We start from the raw sequence: 22,611 nt of genomic DNA on the forward strand, positions 1-22,611 counted from the left end.
TGCAGAACCAGTCCTCAAATCAATCCAAGAGCTCGCTGGATCCAGGTGTATTTGACCCTCACCAGGATCCCGTCGAGTCCCACGGTCGTCCTCTCTACTGGTTCCATGCCAACCAGCAAGCCGCGCGGGCGCCACCGGGGTGAAGGTCGAGCCCCAACGAAGTAGCGAACTCGACCTGACAGCAGCGGGAGGTGCGTAGGAGGGGAGCTGGCAGCGGGGGGATTGCTCGGAGGCTATGCGAAGTAGAGGACCAAAATAGAAAAACGAAACATTATCATCAGTTTTAAAAATATAGTTTTTATAGTCTGCACAAAAGAAATCCATAATATTCATTCGGTCTAAATTGAATAGTACTTAAATTGAAAACGTTTCATGGAAAAAATAAAAGAGACTAAAAGGAGACCCTCCTGAAGGACTTGCCGACCCAGGCCGCCAGCGGACGGACGTCACAACCACAATCGCTATCGTGCTCACAGGCTCCCCCCAATCGGTCGTCTCCATCCCAGACGCGGCGCCTCTCTGGGGCAGGCGAGCGCACCGCGAGTCCCCAATCCGCCGCCACATCCCTGCCTCTCACTCGTTCCCCTCTTCATCTCCCCACTCACGCGACACACGGCCATCCTCCTGCCTTCCAGCGCCCGCCCAAAGGCACATCCCCAACCGCTAGCGCCGGGATCTCCGGACAGGAATTCATCCAATAGGCCCTCCTTTCCCGAATTCGGCTGATCCTTAGCTTCCTCATGCCACCAGCGTGAGCTACCTTGTTTAATCCGTCCCTCCTTTCCCAAATTCGGCTGTGATCCGTAGCTTCCTCATGGCCACCAGCCTGAGCTTCCTCGTTTAATCAGCTCCCGCATGTCACCAGTGTGCAATTCCTTCTTCTTTTAAGTCGTCCCCATAATATTTGCTGGTGCTTGTTGTTCCAATTTGGCTCGAATTAATCCAAAAAATTTAGGTATATAAACTGGTGGGAGTCAATATATGCCAGCGATGTGGGAACCAAGCCAGCAAAGGATGTCGGTAGGTGGACCGAAGAAAAAAAACGAAACGGTACGAGTGGCATTTGTGCAGTATTATGTGGTTTGGTTGGAGGGCAAAACGGTCCATTGAAAAGTTGGACGAAAATTTTGGCAGAAACCTTACTTCCTTTATTATTAGGTATAGATAGAATTGTCATAAATAGATATATTTTACATGAAATCAATCAGTATCGAAATTCTAAACCTGTATCACATAAGGCTAAACGTACTGAAAACAAAATAAACTTCCTGTCACGAAAAGATTGAACATGATCAGCTGCTAAAATACTCCCTTTGGTCACCCCCAACTTCCACAATAAACATCTATGAAGAAACGTGTGAAAATGCTTACCAATCATCTCAGCTTTATGATTAGGATTTCTAGAATAAATATTGTAACATGGAATTCGTCGTACACTTCAAGAGAAATTAACTTATTTGTTCACTATTAAATGCAATTTTTTTGGTGAACTATTTCATGTGTGTAACGCGGAGATAAGACCTCCAGGATTTATCTCGCCCGAGAGGATATTACCACAAGGCGATTGGTTTTGCGTGCATATGTGACAGTTGGCTTTTCTTTTCTCGCTTCTTCTTTCCTCTTTTCTTTTCCTCTTCTCTTCTCAGTCATCATATACATAATTGTTCTATCCTTTATTTTTATATTAATGAAATAACCAGCTGCCTTTCTCGTAAAAACCGAGTCTCTCATTGTGTGTCAGACTGCCAAGTGCATGGCCGTAGTGGGTGGGGCTGGTGTTCAGGGCCTTTTTTGACCTAGAAATACTCCTTCGGGTTTCTTTCCTCAAAGGTCTAACTTTTTTTAGTGCAATTTCAATACGTAGCTAAAAGCAACTGGAAATCTTTCCTTCTTTTTTTACCCAAACCAGCATAGGGTAAAAGATCTAGAAAACCATATAAAACTTAAAAGATTTGGAAATCTGCATTTTTCTCACCTTCCTTGGTCCGGCACCATGGCGACGATCGTCCTCATTCTCTAGTCGGCAGGCGTACTCCCGCATCTTCTTGCCACCATCAGGTAAACAGTGGAGACTGTTGAAGTGTATAAGTAGATTGTCTAGCTCTTTCCATCAGTTTGAACTTTTGGTTCAAACGGCTAGTGCATGAACCTTAACATGGTATCACAGCCCCAGGTCTCGAGTTCAAATCCTGGCTTTCACAATTTATTCTAAATTCCCCCGCAGCCTCCTGTCGTGTGGTCCCGGCTTCCCGCTGCCTCTTTGCCTCTCTACACGTATTGACTTATCTTCTTGTTTTCCCGTCACACGTGTGAGGGGGTGTTGAAGTGTATAAGTAGATTGCCTGGCCCTTTCCATCAGTTCGGACTTTTGGTTCAAGTGGCTAGTGCATGAACCTTAACAGAGACCACACAGAGAGCGCATGCACTTGATCTTTAACTTCAGCTCTTGATCAGTTAAATTCTGGAATTTCTCCACGTCCTCCTCACCCTATTCAGTGCAATTTCTATATTTAGTGACCATCCAGTGCAGCTGATCAAACAAATTGTGTAGCCCAGAACCTAGCCCTAAACCCCAAAGTAAATCCACAAAACCCTCTAGTAAAAAGAAACCCCCAACTTCCAAATCCCGAACAACTATCCTCGCAGTTTGGAGAACATTCCCCCAAAACTATTGCGCGAAACCAGAATTTGCTCACCTTCCTCGGCCCGGCAGTGCGGCGGCGATCAAGCTCCTTCTCCACCCGGTAGATGAACCTCCGCAACTTCTTGCCGCCATCGGGTGTAAAACGCTGAAGACTGGTCAAGCGCTTAATCTTTGACCGCAGTTCCTGATCGGTGAATTCCTTGAACTCATGAAGATCTCCCTCAGCACCGTCGGCACGCACCGCAGTAAGGGGCTGCGACGTCACGCGCGAAGAGGAGGATCCGATGTGCCGCACCTCCACCGGCGGAGACTTAGCTATGGGCATAATTTAGAGCCGCCGTCTGGCGGCGGACGGGAAAAGAAATCCGGATTGATAATACTAACCAGGCCCGTTGGTATGCCATATGATGGGCTGATGGCCCTGTGTCGAGATCCATTGCACGCAATGCTCTACTTTTGTTCCTTTTTGCACGGCACCGCTGGATCGACGGTCAAATTTGCTTCCCTGTTCCTGTATGACTTCTAAAGTTCTCCCCCGTGATGGAGACACGTGCTGCACGTACTGTATTTTCGATTAGGGCGATTAAGCTAGCACACATGGCCATGTGGAAGTTGAGCTCGATAGTGACCTTGAGTACTACCTCTGTTTCAAGGAATAAGGCGCACGCGCATTCCAAGACGAACTTTGACCATAAAAATTGAGCAACAAAATTTTAATTATATTATATGTAATTAGTATCGTTGGATTCGTATTGAAAAGTACTTTTTAATGATACTAATTTCATTCAAATAATCTTTATCTATTTAAAGTAATTTTTAGTCAAACAAAAAGCACGTAAAACGAGGGCGCCTTATTCCTTGAAACGGAGGTAGTATTTCCTATTGCACAACGACGCTTTCCTGCTGGCTCTTTTCCAGTATTGAGTTATTAAGAGATATAATAGATGCCCCTTCATAGGGGGACTCACAGCGATTAGCATCTGTCAGCCCTAGGATGATGCCTGGCAAAGAATCTCGACCGTGCATTTGCATTCACCGCGCGGTATAAAATAGAGCATCCAGCCCGCAGTGAAACCCTAGCCGCCAATCCAAGCGCGACCCTCTCTCCCCAATCCCAGCGTGTCCTCCTTTCCCCAATCCCGTTCATCCTCTCGCTCTTCTCCACAAGCCAATCGCCCAGCCCAATCCACTCCCGCACCCCGCCTCTCATCGCGCTGCCTCTCCTGCTCCTCCTCAAGCTCGCCGCCCTTGCGCGGTTGCGCCGCCTCTCCTCTGCTGTACCCGGCCAGGAGCAGGAGTGCTAAACAGCAGCTGCAGGAGCTTCCTGCCAGCGGTAGGAGGACCTCTGAGGATTCTTCATCCCTGAAGACGCCGGCCAGCAGCACATCGGCATGCCCCCCCGCCTCTACTTTGTCAGGTAGGTACATGCTCTCCCTCTCTGTATCGTATTCTCTCTCTCTCTCTCTCTCAGCAGCCTTCCTCTGTAGGGAGGAGCACGAAGTGTGCAATCTCCTCAAGGTGAACTGCTCCTCGCCCTCCTCGAGGTTGAGGTAAAAGTGGTTCCAAACTCCCCCTCCTTGATTTAACCCCTGGAACATCTCACGTTTGTTTGTACAGGTCTGTTTTATCTTTGCATAGAAGGTGTTTGATGAAAATCCTAGATAAGGTTATTGTATATTTATGCTCCATATAGCTGTTTGCAAACCATAATGCTAATACTCCTAACAATGATTTTAGAAGTCATCTCATAACCATAAAGCCAATATTGTTAAGAATGAAGTTACTGAGATATTCCCTTCAGCCTCCTCTTCTTTGCTATGCTATATAAAGAGAACCACATAAGGAAAAGGCAGGGGAAAGGTGCAATGAGTTTTTGCTGCATTGTGACAAAGAGAATGGCTATTATTCTAAACTGTCTTTTTTTGGTGTGTCGTCTTATTTGCAGAAAAAAGGGAAGTGCCGACATTTATACCAATTGCAAATGGTACGTACTCGCTTAATAGCAGTGAAATCACATTTTCCTTGTCTAACTATCAACATGTCACCTTTTGCTTTTGAACTTCCAAGTTTGTATCTTCCATCTATCTCCATTCTTAGAGAAATTAGAATGTAGGAAAGTCTTAGAAACCCTTACGCAAAGGGGCTTCTGCTAGATATCCAAAAATCATGTGGTTAGCAGCAATTAAAGGAGAGAGAGATTTATACTTTTATCCCTTTTCATTAACAATAAAGTGTTGCTCTTTTTGTTGGTTCAGCTAGGCATGAAGCACAAGAATGTTTAAGCAAAAAAAAAGTGTGCCTAAGAGTAGATTATGTTGTTCCTCTTTTGATGTCTGCCCGTCAAAGATTATGTTGTTTTCATAAGACTTCCAGAGCTGACCATAGCGTCTCCATCAAGATGGACCTGCAGACATTTGATGATTTTCCTTTGCAGGTTAGTTGCCTTTGAGTAGGACTAAAGCTGATACACAGAATATTTCTTTTAGTTCATGAAAATTTGTAGGACTTTTTATTATCAATCTGAACCGGTGCTAATGCTTCTTCCATTTTTAAAATTGTAAAAGATTCAAGTTTTTCTCTATACTATATTAATAAGATTGTGTGATAAATAAAACATGGTTTCATCTTTTCAGATAATTGGTGTTGGAGTAAAGCACGCATTTCCAAACGATGCTCCTGTTATTGGTAAATTGTATCATGTATATTTATGTGAAGATATTACAGTGTCACTTCCAACTTTGTCCGCATGAATTGCCTAGGAGGAGGTATGATTCAAATGCTTCGTACATCTCAGTTATGTCGGTCAATTTGGTCATGTTTCTCAGCATTTCACCTTTCCCCTTATTGATTTTCCTGCCATATGGTCTTCCATGTTGCTATAAGAAGTATATTCCGAGGTTACTATGCTTGGTCTGCTAGGTAGCCCCAGTTCATACAAGTTAATTATTGCTACTAACATTTCATCATAGATTTATTGTATATCACGTTATTTTGAGTGGATGATCCGTAGATGGACTTTCTATGTAAATGGCCAGACCCACCACGAATGGATTACGGATATTGGAGGATAATTATAATCATCATCGACGTAGCAGTAGGTCAAAAATGGTCAGGTTAGATAGCTAAATATTGGAGGATCATTATAATCATGCTCAGTTGAAAGATATTTTCCGTTTCCCCTTTTCTGTTAGTTACTTCTTTGTAGAGATAATGGTTGTTTGTTTTGTATTTATGAATAACGACAAGGTAAAGTTGGGGAGGCCTGAATCTCTAATCGCTGGGGAGGCCCCAAAAGTTACATACATATTCAGGCATCTACATTTAGTGGGTGAGATTCAGTGTGGTGTTATCTTTAATGATAGGCTCTGCATCCCTACTAAATCAAATTGGTTGATGAACGAATTTACATTGAATTGAAATATGGCCAATGACTTGCGTGCGCCATTAAATTCAGACACTCAAAGCACCACACCAGTGATCCAGTAGAGCACTTGCCATGCAAACTTAATACGACTGTAGTTTGGTGTGCCGTGACACAGATGCCACCTGGGACTTCCATAGCTTTGGGTATGTGTAGCATAAAATGTTGTTTGGTAGTAGGTTGAGGATTCATCTATATCTTTTTCATTATCATGGCTTTCTCATTAGGTAGACTACGTTGCGAAGTCACCGGCCGTCTGCGCCTACTGCAGCACCTACTCACGTTGGTCCAATCTGGTGAGCCTTTTCTTCCAGAGTTAGTGCTTGGCGTACTGCAAATAGAGAATCTGCTGAAACAGAGTAACAATAGGAAGAGCAATCGATGCACTTGAGAGGTTAAAAAAAAGGGCTTTGCTTTATTGCTTATCTCGGTGTTCTACAATCGATGCACTCAGATGCAAGCCAACTATTTTGTAAGTCTAGGCATGCCAAACATTGGCTGATTTTCCACTGGCAAAATCTGTTTTCTTAATTTAATCAGCATTAATGAAATAAGGTATTCCTACAACTCTCTCTTTTTGTGTCGTACCATAGGCTTGCAACTGCGTCTTCTGTTAGCTTGACAGACAAGCAGATCTGCAGATCAAACTGTCCTTCTTTGTGAGCTTACACAAAATAATAGGTTCTGATCTTTTCTATGAACCTACAGCTTTCCTCTAGCCAGCTATACACTCCCGATTATTGTATGCGGTGCCGATATAGTTTTTCTCAGCTGTTTGCTGGTACGGTTCTTTGGTGCTAGCACTTTCAATTATTTTGCTCAAGACATTCGTGTGTGTACTAGGTTGCGATGACAGATCGTTTTTTTGGGGTTTCAGGGGGGAAAATAAAGAGAGCGCAGGCCATGGTATCGTTCAGTTCGACCATTCAAAATCACCACCTGATTTGAGTTTTTCCAGTAATAATTCATCTCGTGCTACTTTCCCAGCAATACATAGTCCTTACCGTGTTCATTTTTCCTGCAGCCCCAAGCACTGATTGGTATTTTACATCTCAACTTGTAGGAGATCAGATGGTTTCTGATTTGCGTTTAAGACGAGCTTAAACTGATTGGTATCTTCACCATGTAGCTTTCTTAGAATGCGAGGATTCAATGTGTTGAAGGCAAAATGGATATTCTTGAATATGCTGAAATGGTGTCAGGATTGTGTTGTTGATGCCATTGCAAAGGTATGCCATGGTCATTGCTTGAAAATATTGTTGTGGCTGTGGGTACAATTTTGGTTCAACAGACATTGCACATATCTTTATCTGCATATTGATTGTTTATATGGTTCATCTAGGATAAATTATTTTATTGATGAACTATGATATGATTCTACTTGCTTTCTATGTCACCCGCTTTTTCTTAACTACTACAGGCTGAGTGAAGGCGTGGCGGAGGTTCCCAGAATGACGGTGACGATCCAGAGCATCCAACAGATCTGTGACCTGTGAGGCTACCATGGGCATCAGCAAGTTAATAGCCTAATGGTATGTTCTTTTGTATTTCCAGATTAACTTCATCCAGAAATATGGTTACTTATTGTCTACTAAAAAGGTTTAGTCCGTACCACAATAGAAAATAGTATTTTCAGTAGTAGTAGTGTACAACTCAGAATTCAGTTATGTCTGAGCCAGTATTCAGTTTGATCAATTCTTGGTCCATGCAGATAAGCACCCATGCCATGCAGATAAGCACCCATGCCTGTATTTCGTACCTATTTTCCTTGTGCCAGCTGCTTAGTTTTGCATCGATGGCATAACGGCCAGGAATTAGGCAAATTTATTTCCCTAGCATCTGCGTTAGACAGGCCTTAAATGGTAAAAATTGAAGGCCCAAACACACTGCATATGTTGTCTGCGGTATGTGTTTTCCCCCCACCTTAAAAGGTTTTCCCCTTATGTAGGTCCCAAAATGTTCGCAAGGCTTCTTGTTGTTCGTCTATGCCACGGGAAAATCATCGCTGCTCAACAGGTGAACAACCGAGTTTGTCCTTCTCGTCCATCTTCATGTTTTCTATATCGTTGTTGTTTGTATGTATGTGCCTAACGATGTCTTGTGCCAGGAAAGAGACTTGGATGATTCTCTACATTTTGGTTGCTGGCTATTCTTACTTGGCTCCGTGCTGTCAGGTAGCAATCTTCTTTTTGTACTATCCATCCCTTAATTTTTATATGATCGTTAGCATGAAACTGGCTTAGCAATCCTTGCATCATTTGCTTACCCATCATGTATCTGAATGCATTGGCACATGTTTTAGGTGGAATCTTAAGAGCAGAAATCTGTTAAATGAAATTATTCCGTCACATGTGTTAGCAGGAACAAATGGGTGTGATGGGCAGAACACCAGCTTTGGTTGTGGTGAGCATCTAATAAATTCAGTTTATCAGTTACCCAAGCAATGGACATCTATAACTAATAAGCTGCATTGAAGATAAACCCATTCGTTCCTTAGCAAAATTGTTGTCCTGAAATGGGCATACTCCTTTATTGCATAATATCATATTCCTATAGATTCACAAGCTATATTTATGTAATTTTAAAACTTGTGTGTGCAATATCATTATATAGATTAGAGCTTTCATGTTCACGTTTGATGCATTTATCTTGCAAGCATCAACCGTTTCATGGAATGAATCAGTATATACTATGTTTGTTCTGTGGTGTCAAGTGTTGTCACTGAATTTTTTTTGTCTCGCTGCCATCTAGATCCGTCTTTCAACAAAAATTTATAATGGATTTTGTACATATTTTTCTGCAAACTCATGCAAGTTCCTTTTTCATCGAAATAACTCAAAACCTCAGAATATTTTTTTATCCCTTGATTCTCAGATTTAATAGGCACTTTTATTCAGTCAATTTTTTTGTAGGTTTAGCCTTTGTATACAAATATCAGGTTGCAACTACAGTGTTGCTAAAATAGTTTTTAGAATTTCTTATCAGTGTTGTGAATTTTGTACAGGTTTGTCAGAGAAAATGGACGAGGTCAAACTAATCGGACGCTTTCTGCTAGGGAAGGCAGGGCATGGTGCCAGAAGCGTTTGGTGTTGCAGCCATGTGTATTGTGTTGATCAATGTCAAGGCATCATCACATCCAGATAACTACCTTGAGCCACAGTAAGCTCATTCCATTTGGCTCCAATTTGTGTACTTGGTTTCTTCTACTACTAGCATGATATCTACCATCTTATTGCTATAAAATCAAGTTATTCATGTAATTGTTTCCATGTATCTTGGAATAATTATAATTTAAGAAATGATCTTATTCAGCATGAGCATTCAGAACTTATTGAAGATTGTGTGCTTCCCCTTTGATGCATTATGATACAAGGTTCATGGTATTAATTATAACTGAAAAGTGAGTTTATTCAATGTGAACATAAATGGATGGGAGGGTGTTAAAACTGCATATATATGTTGTTCCTATTTCCTCTGGTTATTATCATGTAAGCAGTGTTTTACACCCAAAAAAAAGAAACATATTTAGTCTTTGAATTTTAATTGACTGCAACCCCTTTGCTCTAGGCTTGCAGTGCATATGTACTGTGCAGTTCTTATGGTTCTAACTAGCTTTATTCGCCAAAAAATGGAGAATTGTTGTTGCCTATACTTCTGATAAACCGTCCTTATTTTGCTGGTTCTAGGCCATACTACTTTGTTTGCTACAATCTGCTCCATCTATGCCCAGTTAGCTCTGGTTTGATAGCATAATTGTCATTCACTGTTTCATGGTACATAAGAAATATTGCTGCGATAATGGTTTTCATTTTCCCGGTGTGTTGTCTGTAGTGGTACACAGCAGTACGCTGACTTGAAGATTTGTTATTATATTTATTTAGGATGGAATAATTAACTCCTTTCTAGGCCCCTTTATACATAACAGGAAAATATGTATGGGCCTGAGATATGTGTTATCGAATGAGTGTCAAATTCCAGCATCATAGTTTCATTTACCTGCCGTAAAACTATTTCTTAGAAAATATGTTCCTAATTGTCAAGTAGCAAGGTCTGTATCTCGGTTTGTATCTCCAGTATGCATTAAAGCATGGCCCCGCACCTTTGTTTGTGAGCTTTTGTTTTGTAGCCAAGTGGTTTATTTAGAAATATATATTGTGGGTGTTGTAGTTTCCATATTACAATCTAATAATTATGTGAAGATTTTACATTAACACAGTTTGTTTCATTGTTCTTTGTGATATGTAGTGCCATGGTCTCCGGTTCAGATGATAAGAGCATGGATTGAATGACTGGCATCCTTCATCAATATGTGCAACAAGATGATAAATACTCAGTTATATTTTGGGTTGTCTCCTTCCTCTGTTACGTAGATTGGTTAGTTTGAGTCTATTCTTCTTACATTTGTTTTTTTGCAAACTACCTAAGGTTTTAGTTGCTGTAACTAAAAGGGAGTTGATAGTTGCGTTTGATGTTTTCTTCGATTATAATTAAGTGCATAGCTTAAGATGGAATGTTGACTGCCTTTCATTGAGTTGCTTTATAAGGTGTTTCAGTCTTTTGTTCTAAATAGTATATGGCTGGTAAACCGTTCAAGTGCAAAAAGGGTTTTCTGAGCTAAGCTTATTGATTAGTTTCTAACCGTTTTTGCATATTTGCTACATTTTTTGGAAAGTTTAATTTCATGGTTAATATTTTGACCCACCAATGATCTGTGTCAGCAGCCAATAAAAGACCACAATGTACCTATGAACTCCATCAGCTATGTACCTAGGAAGTAGGAAGTAGGAACTCATATGCCCTCCATCAAACATATTCTCACGATTGTGTTAGATGACCTAATTTCAGAATGTTGTTACATGTACAATTACATCCTCATTAACATTCAGGACATCGTCACTAATCTTAATCATATACAATGGATTTTATCATCTTTGCACAAAATTTCCAGTGACACGAGTACCACGGGGTCGTGCGCCAAGGCGCACATCTAAATCTAGTACAAGTAAGTGCAACCCCCTTTGCACCATCTTACAGCGCTCCACGATAGCCATGAGACGAGCCATATGTCGAGCGCTGGGTGGGCGAGCAGATAACTATTCCGAACCGTTCGATCAGGGAACGAGTCCCGCCTCGCTCTGGACCGTCGATTGTCACAGTGTGTGATAGCATCCGGCCCCGACGGAAGCCCTAGCCGCCACACCCCGCGCCCTCTCGCTCCCACAACCCCGCGCCCTCTCGCTCCTGCCCCTCCGTCTCTTCTCTGCCGCCGCCGCCGCCGCCCCCTCCCTCGCATCGGTGGTCCATGGTCCCAACTCGGTCGGCGCGCTGCTGCACCGCGTGGGAGCCGGTGAGTTCCGCGTTGGGGTAATCTTGCTTAGATTGAAGCCTGTCGGGGTTGCTCGTCGCCCAGCATCTCCTCCGTCTAGATTTGCCGCAAACAACCTCATCCAGGGTCGAGCCAACGGCACCAGTCCTTACGTAGTTGCATCGTCAGCTCGACTACAGGTAGCCGGCCGGCCGTGCCCCTTTCCTCTCTCTTCCCCTGCATCTCTCTATCTCCCTTTTTCTATTCTACCCTTTCTCCCCTGAAGAAGCAACTTTTTTTTGGAGGAGCAGCAAACCATGGGGGATCTGGGTCTCCTTGGGCATGGAGCAGCAAGCCATGTCGTATTGTCATGTAGTTGCATCCAACTAAATTAACAACACGAGTAATCGTACTGCTTAAAATATGCATGATGTGCTAGAAAAAATTCTATCCGAAAATCATAAGTACCTGTTTGGACTTCTTGAATTCTCTGATTTTTTTTTGATGAATCCTACATTTTGTTCAGAATTATGGGCATCTTCTATTTTGTTCTTATCTGAGCAATTCATTGTATTACTTACTGATGTGGCAAGTGCTAATCCTATAATTAAATGACCATCAGCTTAGTGTGGAGTGACATGCACCTTGGTGATGTTATACTGCTTGTAGACACCAAAGAAGCAAAATCTGAGGTATATCGTGTGATTCCTCTTCAATTATACTTTCCTGTTTTTGATGTATATTGATTTCATATAGATTTTATTTCTGTATTTCAGCTGTAGTGGAACTTATAAATATGACCAGTCATGATGCCGGTATGGGAAACTAAACAGTTCATTGTTGAATTGAAGTATCAATCCTCATCCGCTTTGTATAGCCAATAATTAAAGGTAATCATACTAATTATATAACATATTGCTTATTAACTTCTCCTCTTGTTCCTGGGACTCAATCTCCTTGTATCCCTTGGATGGGACTTTATGGAAATCTTATTAGTACCCTGTTCTTTTGATTGCAGATTGAGATGTTAAAAGAACTTTCAAAGTTGCCTAATATCTATGATAGATTAGCAAGATTATTGATTATGAACATATGGGAATTGGACGGTGTTAAGAGGGGCCTGCCTTGCCAGGTATTTTCAAGCAATATATTTATCTTTCCCCTCACAGGATCATCTGATAAGCTAATAGATTAACATCATTTACTACTTATAGATTTTTGGTGGCAATGCTTTGAGGTTTCCTTCTAGATCTAACTTCAGAGGTGACATCAACGTTTTTCTTGTTGGTGATCTAGGAACGAGTAAATCCCAGCTTCTCTAATCTCCAGTACATGCATAGGCTGTATCCTCGTGGTATTTACACAAGCAGAAGAGGTAGTTCAGTTGGCCTCGCTACTTATGTTGTGAAGGATTCTGAAACTGGTGAAACTGTAAGTTTACAGTAATTCCCTTCATCTTCACAGTAAAATGTCTTGTAACATACATCTTTTGTAACCAGCATGGTAAATATTAGGTCTTGAGAGCGGAGCGCTTGTTCTGAGTGACAAAGTTGTTTGTTTTGTCGATGGGTTCGACAAGATGTCTGATAACATGCTACATAAGATCTGATCTCATTGAATTGTTCCCCTCCAAATTTGAATCCAATAATATGATTACTCAAACATCTTTACTGAATATATGGATGATGGAGCAGTAGACTATCCATTGCAAAAGGCTGGAATAATTGTATATCTTTAAATGCTAGAACATCTGTCTTGGCACGTGCAAATCCATCTGAATCACGTTACAATGGGCTTTCTGTGATTGACAATATCCACCTTCCCTAATACTGATGTCAAGGTAAGTGCATGCCTTCATGTGTGTAAAGTGGGCAACAATTATAAGTATAAGTATTCTAATTGCGGTCACATTTTCTATTATGCAGGCATGGCCTGATTTATCTTATGTTGGGCAAGGCAGATGAGCGAACAGATAGATGCTTGGCTCAGCATATTGCTTCATTGCGTTTTGATAATTGAAAAGTAAAATACCCTCTCAGATTTTGTACCTGAAACTTTAACCAAACTGCTTTGTTTGAAGAAAGTGGTGACAGTGCAAGAATATAATAAAGTATATATATAACCGATTCCTAGATGAGCCAATTTCGTATTAGTTGTATATTCATGATGATATGAAGGTAGTGGAGCACCACATATGATGTTGGACATGCCCATGCTGATTTCATACATAAGATATGCAAGGAAGTACACTCAGCCACAGTTATGTGACGAAGTTTTTATTGCCATACTTCAGAGTTAATATTTCGGGCAACCGAGTGGAAACCGTCAGATTTTACATTCTCAGTTGGTCATGTTTTTTTTTGCTTAGTTGCTTCTAGAGCGGTCAGATTTCTTTTGCCACACCAGCAACCTAAACACTACTTTTGTGTTTGCTACCCTTGTGATGCCCCCCTCGATAAATTTCAGCATTGAGATTAGCTATCTTTGAAGTCCCTTTTTTCGTTTCAGTGCAGCATGAGCATATTGAAAGAAGAAGTTTTTTGTTTGCTTGTCGGCATACAGCTGCTTAGTGATCATCGGCATCCGAACCTGGTTCTTTTTGGGCATAGCTTTCCTTTATTTATCAAAGCATTTTACATGCTAGAACTGTTCTTGTTTATTATCTGTTGTGGTGTTCATTGTTGAGTAGCTTGCCAGTTTTGCGTAAGTTTCCTTTGTCCTGACAAATGGTTGTTTCACACTACCTTAAATTGAATTTCCTTCATAGCTTCAGTTAATATATCTCTGGTGTTACCTGTGTTCTTTTGTTTTCTGATAGATATGCAGATCCTTTATTGCTAGCCTGAATTTAAGTTCAGAGGATCTTCTCTTTTTGGGGTTTCCAATCTGCTTGCTAGGCTAGAAGCCTGTTTGTTCTACTCAGGTAATGATTTTCAGTAAACTGCATCGTATAGTTCATTCTTGGTTCCATCTTCACAAGACAATGTGGGAGTTGTTTTATTTTAGTTCTTAGATTTTTAGTTGATTTACCTTGGAATTGGGAACAAATATGCCTTGTGTATGCAAAGAGCATCATCATGTATTCTATCTTTTTTTTATTTCCTTGCTACTTATGAAATAATTCGATGTTCGATGTATCTTTCATGTATGAGCGTTACCTTATTTAACTAATATTTTCATGTCAACTAGCTCTCCAAGTATCAAGCTCTGCTTAGGATTTATGGTTGCGGCAGTATGAAATTGTTTTACAAGTTACCGTCAGAAATGAAGATGGCTCTTCCAGTTAAACTCAAGATTAGTACTGATTTTTTCTTGCAAAGTTTTGTATCCAAATTCATGAAAAGTTTTGTTGTTTCTATATACGAGAGAGCTGTCTGACATGTTCATTGTTCTGCTAAAGGTTCAAAACATTGCTTTGATAGTATTCGTCAGTGTAGTCTGAAAACAAATTGCCTTTGAACGTTCGCTGCCCCAATCTATAATTGATGTTAACGTTCATTCAAAAGAATAACTGCACAATAAGTTAAGAATTTATCTAAATTGGACTGCAAAAGTCCGGTGAGGAGGCGCCCCAAGGGGCGCCCCAGCCACTAGTATGATAGAATTTCTATACCCGAAGAGCATCGCGTGTTCCACAAACAGTTCTGTTTAAAATGTGTAAGTCTCTCAGTCAGTCAGGAGTCCTGGCACCACTTATAGTCTTATAGTACCATAGTGGAAACTTCATTTCAAGACATGGAAAGTTGAGAGCCCGCTTTTATTCGCGTCTTGGTCGTCTGTGCTATTCCATCTGCAAATGTGTAAACGACGAGGCATATTCCAGTCTGAATGTTGAAGACATTCTGATGCAAAACTTCCGGCCGGTCCAGCCACTCCGGCGTGTGAACTTTCGTTCTTAAAGACACTTGACTTGACGGACCTGACTGTGATGAGCAGATATTTTGGGATAACTTCTTAGAAGCTTTACATCGTTATCGAGAGATTACGCGGTACCTGCAAAAGAGTTTAAGTTGTGGATGTGCACCGAAGTAGCAACCAAGGGTGAAACTGCAGCATCTAGCTTTCTCGTCAGTAATCAGTATTCAGTCGGTCCAAATTACGCGCGCACGCTTCGGTCTTTGGCTGTATCTTCAGCGTTCGACTTCGACAGTTCCACCACGAAGAGGAACGAAAGCACGAAAGCGGAAGGAGCAAGGAAATCCTCTGCTCTTGTGTCTGGTCGGTCATCCGGTACACACTGACCACCCATACGAGAGAGGCTGACTGAAGGTGAAGTTTACATCGGATGCGTGCATATATAGGAATATTCACCGCTTGAGGTTCAGCCTATGGAAAAGGATTGTTGGCGACTTTTGTTTGGATTACGGTGCAAATGCATGTAGTTTTCTTGAGGTGAAAAAATGCATGTGATTTCTGTCGAGTCAAGGTCATGGAAAGGCATTTACGGAGTGATAACATGGTAATGCCTGTCTCTTCAATCTCTACATAGGCAGCCTTTTACATTTTTTCGATAAAGGACGTTTTCATTACTTTAGAAAAGTATTACACCCGGCCTCTGCATAACATGAAGCCGCACACACACACCAAGTACCAGTCTGTTACAAGAACTGAATAAAATAAAATAAGGACACACTCCTACGGCGCGGGAGGCTCTATCCGTAGATTACGCCGCCAACCATATTGAGAAAAAATATCCTTCGCCACATCCTCCAATCGTGTAGATACCTCCATAAAGAGATCGCGACTGTCTACTCGTTGTAGAAAAGACCACGAACGAAGCAAAGCGGTGGTAAACAAGAAGAGTTAATATCATGGAAAATCTTGTTATTTCTACATAGCCATAGCGACCAAATAATGGCAATTGCCCCCACCCGAATAAAAGTTTTGAACCTACGCTCCACCCCATTGAGCCAGCTGCCAAAAAGATGCGCAACGCTCCGAGGTGGGTACATGGTAGAACCTATTTGAGTTATTGATCATATAGATCTCGTCAATTGACATTGGAAAAAAAGGTGATTGATAGTCTCATCGTGAAGACAAAAAACACACTTTTTACTACCTTGCCAACTACGTTTCACAAGATTGTCCTTAGTAAGAATAACCCCTCTACGAAGATACCACGTAAAGACCTTCATTTTTAATGGAATCTTCAAAGACCAGATTTTATTATTATTTACAACTGGCGTAAAATCAGCGCTTTATACATAGAATCAACAGAGAATTTACCACTCTCTTTTAGATTCCAGCGAACCTCATCAAATCCATGCGTCAACTGGACCCTCTCGAGTCGTTGAAGCAACGTATTCCAGGATGCAAGCCTGGGCCCTATAAGGTCACGTCTGAATGACATCTCCAATGGTGAATTTTGCATCACCGTTGCAATGGTATCAGACTTGTGGCGTACAATACTATATAAAGCTGGATACTGTTCCCGAAGAGTGGTATTGCCTAACCACTTATCTTCCCAGAAACGTATCTGAGATCCATCCTTGATAGCGAAAGATGTATATGGAAAGAAGAATTTCTTCGTTGCCATAAGACCAGCCAAAAAATGTGAGTCTCCAGGTTTCCAGATGACCTGGGACAAAGCCTTCGAGCCTACATACTTTCTTTTGAGAACTGTTTGCCATATACCTTCTTCTGAAAGAAGCTTAAATAACCATTTTTCAAGAAGGGCTCGATTCTTGATCTCAAGATCATGAATCCCAAGTCCTCCCTGGTCTTTTGGACGGCAAACTACATTCCATTTAGTCGGTCGATATTTCTTTTTCTCGCTATCTCCTTGCCAAAGGAATCTAGATCGAAAGTAATCCAATCGACGCAAGACTCCTTTAGGCAACTGGAAGAAGGAAATCATATACACTACCATATTACTTAGTACCGAGTTAATGAGAACCAAACGACCACCTAGAGATAGTAACTTTCCTTTCCAACTCGATAAGCGCTTCTGAAGTCTTTCCTCGATATGTTTCCATTCAGCTAAAGTGAGTCGCCGATAATGAATCGGGATACCCAAGTAACTGATAGGAAACTGACCAATCCCGCAGCCAAAAAGTTCATCATACAAGGAGGCCTCATCGTGGGCGTCGCCGAAACAAAACAATTCACTTTTATGGAAGTTAATTTTAAGACCTGAAAGCTTCTCAAAAGCTGATAGGATCAGCTTAAGATTTTTTGCCTTTTCAAGATCATGTTCCATGAATAGAATTGTATCATCAGCGTATTGAACGATAGAAAGTCCACCAGCAACAAGATGTGGTACTACCCCCTCAATATGACCATCCACTTTTGCGCGCTCAATAATAATAGCAAGCATATTCGCTACTATGTTGAATAACATAGGAGATAATGGATCACCTTGCCGTAATCTCTTTTTCGTCTGAAAATAATTGCCCACATCATCATTGACTTTAATGGCAACACTTCCACCGAAAATGAAATTATGAACTAAAGCACGCCACTCCTCAGAAAAACCTTTCATCCTGAGTGTATGTTGAAGGAAAGACCATTTGACTTTATCATAAGCCTTTTCAAAGTTTTAAAATAACACCATTCAACTTTTTCCGGTGAAGCTCATGCACTGTTTCATGCAAAGTTACTACCCCGTCGAGGATGTTTCTTCCTTGCATGAAGGCCGTCTGAGACGGTCCCACAACATGATCAGCAACCGAGTTAAGTCTTAAAGTTGCGGTTTTTGTAAATATCTTAAAGCTCACGTTAAGTAGGCAGATAGGACGGTACTGTTGAATCCGTTCTGCTTCCATAACCTTTGGCAATAAGATTATCTCACCGAAATTAAGACGAAACAGTTCAAGTTGATCTTCGTGCAATGCAAAAAACAAAGCTAAAAGGTCCGGCTTGATTGTGTCCCAGAAATTTTGATAAAATTCTGCTGGAAAACCATCCGGCCCTGGTGCTTTATTATGCTCCATTAGAAAAACCGCCTTTCTCACCTCCTCCTCTGAATATTGAGCCGTAAGAAAGGCATTTTCCTCCGCGGATACTTGGGGAATATCCTGAGTCCTGGATTCTTCCAAAGTGAAAGTTCCTTCTTCTGGTTCCCCAAAAACATCCTTATAATAATTAGTAATGTAAGACTTAAGTTGCTCATGCCCAACAATCGTACTCTCATCCTGAACAAGAGAATGAATAAGTTTCTTCCTATGTCTGCCATTAGCGACAGAATGGAAGTATCTTGTGTTCGAGTCTCCTTCTAGGATAAATTGTACCTTTGATCGTTGATACCATTTCAGCTCCTTTTCTCTCAACATGGAAGTCATTTGCGCATTATATTGACTCTTAATTAAGTTCAATTTGTTGCGTTGATAACAACCGTGTCTCAGCGAGAGCTTTCAGGTCATCAATCAGGGTTGACAAGCGCAGCTTTTCAGACTTTAAAATCCATGCTACATGTCTTGCCCAACCACCAAGGTGTTTTCGCAGTGCGCGGATTTTATTATTCCACCTTTGTATGGGGCTAACGCCAGCAACAGGTTTCTCCCATACACGCTTAACCATATCCGAAAAACCATCACGATGTAACCAGCCCAGTTCAAATTTGAATTGGCGTTTACTTTGTGTTCTAGGCGTTCCGGTCGTTAATAGTATGGTAAGAGTACGTACAGTGACCATAGGAAATTTTAATTCCCAATCAGGATCCATCAGTACGCGATCAAGTTTCTCATAAGTAGGCTCGGGAAGATTATTCGCCCAAGTGAACTGTCGACCAACCATTTCAACCTCTCTCAAATCCAGACTGTCAATGACATCATTGAATAAGAAAAGCCAATGGCTATCGAAACGGCCCCTACTCTTCTCGTGAGAAAACCTTAGCAAATTAAAATCCCCCCTATGATTATAGGATAGGGATTATCTTTCGCCAGGTTAACCAATTCCCGTAGAAAGGCAACCTTGAACACATCTTGGGCGGCACCATACACCACGACTAGACTCTATGTGAAATTGTCGGCTTTATTACGGATGTGGAGTTTAATATGAAAATCTCCTTCCAAACAAGCCAACACTTTCATAGTAGAAATCCTGACGCACAGTAAAATGCCACCCGAGCGATCACGAGGAGGACGAGAGAACCATGAGAAGTCAACCCCACCAGAGATGCGGTTTAAAAGACTCCTAGAGAAATCTCGTTTCCCGGTCTCGGAAATACCCACAAAATCTAAACAATGATCCGCTATACAATCAGCGACATGTAAATGTTTAGCCATGTCTTTAAGACCTCTGCTATTCGAAAACATACCATTCGCTGTACAACCATTGTAGATTTTGTGGATTTAACCTTAGAAGAAAATTTAGATTTTTTTGAAGCAGAGTTAGCTTTGGATTTCCCACTAGATGCTTTAAGATCATAAACAGAACTTAGCATCATCTCATCCAAATCTACCTCCACTACCGCTCCGACAAGATGAGTAAGAAGCTGACCATCTAATGTGGCACTCAGCTCTTCCTCATCATGTGTAGAAGATTCCGACTTAGCTGAAACTTTAGGATTGACTCTTAATCTGTCAAATTACATATGTCTCAAAGCTTTAGCCGAAATGGAAATATCATTTTTATTAGATCCTAAACTGACTCCTACACTAGCAAGTTTAGACGATATCACATTATCCGAAAAAGGTAAAAAAGATTTAGAACTTGAATTCATACCACATGGGTCGAGATTTATCGCCGCCATACGACGCATAGCCTTCGTCATGGTGTCCTCATCCGTCGCCTTCGCCCCATCTGCTTCCATAGCATTGCGTGAGCTACGCCTATGGAAGGCCGGTGGCTGTTGTCGCGGAGGAGCCACCGACATGGGCGATGGGGGTGGAGAGGCCGCAACAGAAGGCGCACTTGAAGACTTCCCGGATGCCGCCGACGAGCATGGCGTCATGGTAGCAGGAGACGCGGTCGCGGTCGCCGTGGACGAGACGGCAATGCCAACAGCCACCGGCTTTGGAGCATGTCAGCTGTGCAGGCGGCGACGGATGGCCACCATCCGGGGGAGATAATGTCGATCAAGACTCCCCAACGGTGGCAGCACACATCTCCCGTCCCACGTCCATGACCCCCATGCATGTTGGGCCGGCAGCTGGTATCGATGTAGAAGCAGTGCTGGAGTCCATCGCCTGCCCAACAACTCTAGGGGACGAGCCAACCTGAAGCAACCTGGCCGGAGACACGTACACATGATTGGCAGCCTCAGCCAGCACTAGAACGTCCTCAGTTTGACCCACTGCATTCATGTGCCGATCAGCCCCATCTCCATGTGACGAGCCATCTGCCTCTCAATGACCGAAGCCGCAACCATAGGACCCTCCAACTTAACGAGCGCCATAGGAGAACAAGCAGGCACAAGATGCGGTTTATACACACTGTCTGGAAGTTCTAGAAAAAGAGACTCCTCAAACCCTTGAGCCGCAACAAACGCAGACGGTCTTGGAAGTCGGAGAGTAGGACATCTAGAAGTAGGATGTGCCGTATTATCACATACGAGATAGTCAGTGGCGGAGGCAGAAAAAAATTTAAGGTGTGGCGGAAACCAAACAATTAATCATTCAGAGCAATGTAGCAGACCTTGTAGTACTGAAGATTATTTCAGTCAACAACGAGATAAGTTTCAGAATTTGAAGCGAAAATTTAGTTCTCAAATACCTTGCATTAGTACTGGGTGTTCTTCTTCGACGCCATATCGGCTAGTCGTCGGAGCGGCGTTGTCGTTCCCGAATCGAGGACTCGTCTCATCGGCCGGCGGCCGCGATATTGTTTCCTGCTGGCTGCTGCGCGCTTGCGCCCTGCCGCCATGCCGGCTCTCCTCGACACGACCGTGAGTGCCGATCGGTTTCTGAGTCGGCGGCAGGATGGTGTTTCGTGTGACGATCAGTTTCCGATTCTAGATTCCAATGAGCACAGCCCAAAATCCCTGCCCATATATTTTACCTAAATGGCCCAACTGCTCACCAGGCCCAATACGGCCAATCACTTACCGGTTCAATTCCCTGGTCTCAAAGACTCAAACAGCAGCTCCCGTCGATGTTAAGCAGTCAACACAAGACAAACCTGAATGATATCTCATATCTGCACATATATACCTAGTATTAGTGCAAAAATTTAGATATGGCGGCCGCCAAACCTTGCCATATAGCTAGCTCCGCCCCTGGAGATAGTAGTGCTGAACCTTGCAATCTTTCGTAGCATGAGTATCAACGGTTTATAATTTTTCAATAAAGAGCGCTTTATTACTCGAAGTATCAAGCATTACATCCAGCCTCTGTATAGCTAAGATGAACGCAACCGTTTATGAATCCAGTATCCAAACAAAAATGAGTACATAAAGAATAAAGGAAAAAACCAACTAGTCGACAGCTTCATTGGCTTCTATCCTACGGCTATGCAGCCACCCATGTTGGGTAATAAAGTCTTTGGTCGTATTCTCCAACTGTGTGACACCTCCATAAATAGGTGGCTGATTTAGATTAATTCGGATGCGATTTGAATCCATGCTAGTTTTTCAAAATTAATACAGTTAGATGTTTTACTTGCTATTCAACTAACTGAATATCTAGTTTTTTTAAGCTAACCGCTGCACATGCCAATCAAGGACATAAATATGAAAGCTAGTAACTAAAAAACATTCAGTTGTTGGCATAAATTAACCTGAACATGAAAAAAAAAATCGTGATTTATTTTGAGATTTTTGTTAAGAAAATATAGTGTTGAAGTAGGTTGTAGTTATGTACTCTCATAGGTCATATATGTAAAAGTGTTCAGAAGAATCAGCAAATAGAGAGAAGCCCCAGAACTCCTTACCCCCTCACCCTGTACCTGAAACAGTGAAACTGTATGTGAAAAAATATTGAGTTAATCAAGTATAGTTTCCCTGAATTTCTTCATGGTATTAGAGCAGCCCGATTCTCGGGCATCATTCTTGGGCAAGTTTGTACCAGAGGAGCGGTGTTGTGTCGCAGCCGTCGCCCGTCACCGCTGTCATCAGTCGCTGTTGAATTTGGGGGAGAGTGGCTCATCCTTCCTACGGTGAGATGTGTAATGCTTGGCCCCTACGTACTGCAGTTGTGTTACTGTTGCTGTCATCAAACTCACCTCTGTCATCGATCCATTTCCACAGTTGCTTCGTCTACTGCATTTGTCCATCAGTATTAAGAGGTACTAGTACTGATTGTTGCTCCACGCAATTGGATTAGTGCTGTCGAGGATCTTGCCAAGCCGTCACGCTGCAACGTT

General features: G+C 42.1%; 1 long non-coding RNA gene across 2 annotated transcripts; it reads left to right on the top strand.

Moving 5' to 3' along the window:
* The first annotated feature begins 11,372 nt into the window (after positions 1–11,372).
* Positions 11,373–12,501, top strand: LOC124667699. 2 transcript variants are annotated; one of them, XR_006991373.1, is made up of 4 exons: positions 11,373–11,570; positions 11,993–12,062; positions 12,147–12,260; positions 12,389–12,501. It is a non-coding gene; the product is annotated as an uncharacterized LOC124667699 (long non-coding RNA). The 2 variants fall into 2 exon arrangements; XR_006991372.1 differs by lacking the exon at positions 11,373–11,570 and having other exon boundaries at positions 11,763–12,062.
* The last annotated feature ends 10,110 nt before the right edge of the window (positions 12,502–22,611 follow it).

Source organism: Lolium rigidum, chromosome 6 (genome assembly GCF_022539505.1).
Source record: "Lolium rigidum isolate FL_2022 chromosome 6, APGP_CSIRO_Lrig_0.1, whole genome shotgun sequence".
NCBI lineage: Eukaryota > Viridiplantae > Streptophyta > Magnoliopsida > Poales > Poaceae > Lolium > Lolium rigidum.